Raw genomic sequence first — 6,942 nt, 5'->3', positions numbered from 1 at the left:
TCACGCAATAACTACTATCTTCTACATTTGTCATCGAAACTAGAAACTGAAATAAAAAGTGATAAGTGCATAAGAAGTCCTAAAATTTGTCATCAAAGTGCAATTGGCTTCTAAAGCTTTCAAAAAGTGCAATTAAGTCCTAAAACTTATCACGAAAGTGTAATTGAGTCCTAAAATTTTCAAAAAGTGCAATTAAGTTTTAAAACTTATCAAATTGGTGTAATTAAGTCCTTATGATTAACACCGTCAATTTATTTAACGGAAAATTCGGGCGTGGCATGTTTAAATTACTTTCTCCCTCCTACGTGGCATTTTTTATTTTTTTCTTCAAAGCTTATTTTAGTTAGATTAAACAATTAAAAAATCTAATATTTTATTTAAACAACTAAACTGAAAAAAAAAATGGCAGGGAAGGGCCTTGCTGGTGGGCGCTGTCGCCGCCGCCGCCCATCCTCGAAGGGGCCAATTGCAAGCCCTAGGCAACACTGGCCGGCCCTCGCCAACCACAAGCAAGGGCTCGTCAGCCCTAGGCTAGGGTCGGCGACCCTTGCTAGGCCCAGGCAAGCGCCGGCAACGCCCATAACTAGGCGCCTTCGCTCAGGCCTAGCAAGGATTGCCGACCCTCGCCTGGGGCTAGTGAGCCTCGCCAACCCCATACGAAGGTCGGTGTCGCCCAGATTTGGGTGCCCTCGACCCAGTTTTGGGCGAGCCTCGCCAGGCCTAAATGAGGGTCGGCGTGGCTTTGCTCAGGCCTAGTGAGGGTCGCTAGCCCTTGCTTGGGGCTGGCAAGGCCCAAGGGAGGGCCGACGTCGCCCCGATCTGGGTGCCCTCACCCTGGTTGAGTGAGGGTCGCCGGCCAACCTTGCTCGGGGCCGACAACCTTCGTCGGCCCCTCCGATGATGGACGGCGATGGTAGCAATGCCCACTGGCGAGGCGATGCCTTGCCATTTTTTTTTTCAGTTTTGTTTGTAAAATAAAATTTTACCTTTTTTAAATCTAATTATAATAATATTTGAAGAAAAAAATAATAATAAATTCCACGTAGGAGAGAGAAGGTAATTTAAAAATGTCACGTTAGCATTTTCTATTAAATAAATTGACGGTGTTAACGGTAAGACTTAAATACAGCAATTTAACAAGTTTTAGGACTTTTAGTACATTTAACCTAAATAAAAAATTAAAAGTGTCACCTTTTAATCTATTGAATTAATGATGAATGAATGTTTAAGTATATTAAGAAAGTTCTATTGTTCTCGAGAAAATTGAAGGCCACCATAAAAGTTGTCCATAGAAGACATTGATAAGATCAGTCGCACATGCATCTTCGTGCACATCAGTCCTTGTATATGCAAGAAAATCCAAGTTATTGGCACTGTGATAGGCTTGGATCTTTCATATTTGTCTCTCTGGTTTAAGAGAAGGATATGGTGGGACTAGTTGGCTTTTACTTTCTTCTCTGCGGGGTAAACTCATATGGAGCTTTCAAGAAGTTTCTCGGTGATGGGAGTCATCAATACGAAACAACATTGCACATCAACTTCTTGTAAACTCAGGTTGGGACTTGTAAAATCCGTGATGCACTTTCCGCAAGTCACACCTAGCTGGGCCATTTCAGCTACTTCTAGGCAATGTTTCAACCCGAGGAATCTCCTTTTCATCTTAATTTACTTAATTATCTCCGATCTGCGGGCAGGCAATGACAAGGGCAATGACATTATTAGCCTTAACCTCATTCAAACAATCGAGGTGCATAATTCGATTCCTCGTATCTACATCTCTCTCAAGCGCTCTCTCTCTCTCTCTCTCTCTAAATGTCAGCGAGTTGGGGAATGAGGAGACTCGCAATAAATGTTGTGTTGTGCAAACGGATCGTGCACTCGTGGGAGGTTTTAATGACCCGCTCAATTGTGCCGTTGCACATTTTTTTTGTCTTAAAAAAAAAAAAATCCATCCAGACAAAGTATTGAGCTTCCTATTGATTTTTTTCAATGAATTTAACGATTAACCGATCTCAAATTTGTTTCAACTTGATTGATGTTCTAGCAATATTTTGGAGGAAATCATCCCTTTGGCTCATTGCAACCAGTTTTAAAGGATCATGGACATTATCAGTTTGAGATTTTTGTGAGATGGTAATTAGTTTGTAGTATATGTATCATGGATACCAATTTAGAATTTTTAATAGTATTAATACCTAAAATTAATCAATTCAATACTCTTTTCATGCGGGATCCATCTGACTATAGGCTGGGGTGCACTAATGCACATGCACCCAATAAAGCCCCATGATGATTCACCTGGATCATGGAGTAGAGGAGAATGCTTACAAATTTGTAGGTCGCAGAATGCGAGGTTTCCTTTTCTAAATGGATAAAAGAATGGGTTAATACTACAAAAAATATCAAACTGGTACATTTGTAATAAATTTATCCCAAAATAATTTTTTAACCACAAAAAACCCCAAATCGGCACACCTGTGACAAATTTACTCTTTATCAGTTTTCGTTAAATTTTACTGTCAAATTGTTGAGTTGGATGACACATGACAATTGATGGATATACCAGTTTAGAGTTTTATCCCTCTATTTGTCACATATTTACCGATTTATGATTTTTGTGGTATTAATCTAATTTAACGGAGGGTAAATTTGTCACAAATGTATCAGTTTGGAGTTTGTTGTGGTAAAAAAATTAGTCTGTGATAAATTTATTATATGTGTACTAGTTTGAGATTTTTGGTGATCAAAAAATTAATTTGGAGCAAATTTGTCATATATATACCAGTATGGGATTTTTCGTGATATTAACCCCAAAAAAGTTGTTAGTCCTTTTGTCACTCTAGAGTATACGTGTCTTTCACGAGTCAACAACGTTAATTACGGGATCAGTTGACTTCTTTGATTCTCTCTTGATAAGTTAGTACACGGTGAGGCACCATTTTCTATGGAGGTAAGTTTCAAAGAAACTGTCCATCATCTGCTTCTTCTTGAATTACTCGATGTAGAATTCTTCCTGGTGATGGACTCGTTCCTCTTCCTCTCCATCCTCTTCCTCGGTCTTCCCTTCTGTTGTTTGTCCTTAATGTCGGCAGAAGACTCCTGTCATGACCCTTCATGTATGAAATTTTTCTGTCTAGACCCTATCAAGTCAACTATATTTGTTCGTATCGTGACACAATTTGTTGTGAATTGACACGGAATCTAATGGATCTTGCAATTCAATATATAAAATCAGATGCCCAAAGAGAGAAATTAAAAGTAAGAGAGCCTGTTGTCATCGAATATGCGGCTCATTTTAATCAGCTAAGCAAACTTTCAAAGAACATTTTTGCAGAAGAAAAAGACAAAGCCGATCACTTTGAGCAAGGGCTCAAACAAGAGATTTGCTCGAGCCTTTCCTCTCACTTGCTGACTGCAAGGCCTGTCAATTGAGTGGGTTGGGGTTGGATTTGGATTGGGTATGAAAATAGTCCAATCCAAATTAATCCATTTTTATGCAATAAAATTCTAGCGATTCAAACCTAACCTTGACCCCGACTCGAACTTAACTCATATCCAACCCAACGCATGTTACTAAAACACATCCATGTTTGTCCTAACTTATGAAAACCCATATACAGCCATTTAAACCATTTTAATCTCTTCATGTGAATATGTTAATTGGATAAAATTTTATATTAAATCGAAAAGGTAAATTAGCAATATAAAAAGATGTTAGTCAATAAAATAAAAAATACAGAAAAATTATAGATTGAAATACTTCTAAAGAACAAAAAATATATGCATGTGTTATGCCGATACATACACTGAATGAATGCATGCTTTGTTGATCCAAGTCAATTTAACTTTTTGGGAAAAAACCACCAAAAACCCCAAACTTTATCATCTGTGACACATTTACCCCGAACTTTTTTTTGTGACACCAAAAACCCCGAACTTTGCTTTTTGTGACACATTTACCCCAATGTATTTAGTCCATGGGCATTTTCGTCTTTTTTGCTTTTTCTTTTTTTTTTTCTTTTTTTTCCTTTCCGGCGAGGGCTGCCCATCGCCGGATCCGCGAGGGGGCCCTCGCCGGCCGTCAGCGAGGGCGGCCCTCGCCAAATCCGCCGAGGGTGGCCCTCGCCAAATCCGGCGAGGGCGGCCCTCGCCGGCGTCGGGCGAGGTTCGCCTCGCTGGGGCGAGCGGGGCGGCCCTCGCCGACTCGAGCGAGGTCGACCCTCGCGCCGGCGTCGGGCGAGGGTCGACCTCGCTGGAGTCCGGGCGAGGGCCGCCCTCGCTCGCCCGGGAGGGCGACCCTCGCCGGCGTCGGCGAGGTCCGCCTCGCTCGGGCGAGCGAGGCGGCCCTCGCCCGATCCGGCGAGGTCGACCCTCGCCGGCGTCCGAGCGAGGGCGGCCCGCTCGCGATCCGGCGAGGGCGGCCCTCGCCGGCGTCGGGCGAGGGTCGCCTCGCTGGGCGGCGAGGCGGCCCTCGCTCGACGCCGGCGAGTCGCCCTCGCTCGATCCGCGAGGGCCGCCCTCGCCGGATCTGCGAGGGCCGCCCTTGCTCGACGCCGGCGAGGGCCCCCCTCGCCGGATCCGGCGATGGGGCCCTCGCCGGATCCGGCGAGGCCCCCCCTTGCCGGAAAGGAAAAAAAAAGAAAAAAAAAAGAAAAAGCAAAAAAGACGAAAATGCCCATAGACTAAATACATTGGGGTAAATGTGTCACAAAAAGCAAAGTTCGGGGTTTTTGGTGTCACAAAAAAAAGTTCGGGGTAAATGTGTCACAGATGGCAAAGTTTGGGGTTTTTGGTGGTTTTTTCCCTAACTTTTTTATCGCCAAATCTAATTTATCACTTCAAAATATATTAAGTGGAAGTAATATGTTTTTGTTCTAGCGATTTAGTGTACATATATTTCTTTCCCCCCCCCCCCCTCAAAAAATAAAAAAGCTCGAATACTTTACCATAGGCAAAAATAATCTTGCAAATCTTAGGCGCTATTCGTTTCGCAGAAAATGTGAAAGTATTTTTCAAAAAATCATTTTTCAAGAAATTGACAATATATTTCGGTATTCAGCTGAAACCTGAAAAAGACCCGAAAAATATTTTCCGCCGCTTGATATGAAAAATCTAATTTGATTTCCTTTTAACAATATTTTTTTATTTTTCTTTTTTAAATTGAATTTTTAATTTTTTTAATTTTTAATTTTTCTCTTTCTTTTTGTTTTTCTTTTTTTCGTTTTTTTTCTTTCTTTCTTTTATATTTTCCTTCTTTTTCTTTTTCCTTCTTCCTCAACCCGTTGCTGATGTCCCTAACCAGACTGGCGAGCTTGGCCCCGCATTTGACATCAGCCTACAATCCAACGACTTTTTCTGACCATTTCATTCCTTCTCACCGACCAAAAGCAGTCGCGGGGGAGACGGGCACAACACAATCCCAACTGGAGTTACAAAAACTGCGTCGACAAGCAAGTCTCTTTGGATATGCAGAAGGTATTCCTAAACCAATCACTACCAATCGAGAAAAACCATCAAGCTTATACGATCCATTCGTACTTGTGAAGGATCTACTTTTCTCCTGCTTAAAGATGGTGTTCAATCTCCCAACCTTCAGTTTTACCGAGTCTGTTGAAGGTGATCCCACTCCTCCTAAAAGCTTCTCTCTAAAGGAGCTCCGAGTCGCGACACACAACTTTAGCCGCAACAACTTCTTGGCGCAAGGTGCATACTACATAGTTTACCAGGTGCGCTTGACCGATGGTTCGCTAGTGGCAGTAAAGAAAGGGTGCCGTGTCAATTGGCGGTTGGAAGAGCAGTTTGAAGCAGAAATGCAAGTGGGAAGCACAGTTTCGCTGTACCCAAACGTGATATGCCTGAGGGGCTATTGCAAGACCAAGAAAGAGCTCTTACTGGTGTATCCCTTGATGATCAACAATACCCTATCTTACAATCTTAGAGAGAGACCGGATCGGTTTGTCCGACCCCTTGATTGGACTACTCGCATGCGGATAGCCTTGGGAGCAGCAAGAGGGCTTGCACACCTTCACAATCGAGGTAACATCAAGATCATGCATCGCGACATCTGTGCGTCAAATATACTGCTGAATGCGCATTTTGTGGCCGTGATAGGAGGATTTCTGATTGCCATGATCATGGACGAGAGAAATTTAGAGGAAGGGACTATTGAGTGGCCCACGTGCATTACAAGGCAGGGCACGGAAGTCACTTTTCAATCCTATCATCACTATGAAGATGTTTATGTCGACAGCTCCATCTGTGGCCGACTTGGGTTTATTGCCCCTGAGTACTACTTTACAGAAAAGTGCACACTGAAGAATGACGTATTTGCATAGGGGAAAATGCTTCTCGAGCTCATTTCGGGACAGTTGATTTACCCCGAAGAGGGACAGTATATCTGCTTGGATGTATGGACTAAAAAACATATGAATGAAGACCAGTTAGGAAGGGTGATCGATCCCAATTTGCAGGGGAATTACGTGGAAGAAGAAGCAGAGCGACTAGTCGGATTGGCATTGTTGTGCGCATATGAGGATCCATCTGCTCGACCAGAGATGTCTGAAGTGGTTCGAATGCTCGAAAGCCAGTTTCTCCAGCGGGACCCCCGTACAAGGAGTAGTTGGAGTCAAAGTGATTGTGACTCAACTCCGTACTACTCTTTCCCTCCTTCTCCTTCTCCTCTGGGGATTGCTCCATGACTGGCATGTCAATGCTACACCATCACCATTGCCTTTACCTTCAATAACAAGTTTAGCTTCTATGTTTCTCTTCCTAAGCTCTATATGTTCCTCTTCACTTTCATTTGCATGATCTTCCTGTAATACTTTCCTCCGGTTTTTTTAGACACATAGTAAGAAACTTCTATTGTTCGAACGAAAAATTAAAGGCCACCACAAAAGCCGTCCTTAGAAGACATTGATAAGATCAGTCGCAAATGCGTCT

At 42.8% G+C, this 6,942-nt stretch overlaps 1 pseudogene; it reads left to right on the top strand.

The window, feature by feature from the left end:
* The first annotated feature begins 5,479 nt into the window (after positions 1-5,479).
* LOC115667280 (BRASSINOSTEROID INSENSITIVE 1-associated receptor kinase 1-like) lies at positions 5,480-6,942 on the top strand (annotated as a pseudogene).

The sequence above is a fragment of the Syzygium oleosum genome, unplaced genomic scaffold (assembly GCF_021117445.2).
Source record: "Syzygium oleosum isolate NSW1041296 unplaced genomic scaffold, Sole_v2.1 Sole_v2.10, whole genome shotgun sequence".
In the NCBI taxonomy this organism is placed as follows: domain Eukaryota; kingdom Viridiplantae; phylum Streptophyta; class Magnoliopsida; order Myrtales; family Myrtaceae; genus Syzygium; species Syzygium oleosum.
The sequence above is the reverse complement of the archived record's forward strand: the minus strand, read 5'-3'. Positions and strand labels throughout refer to the sequence as shown.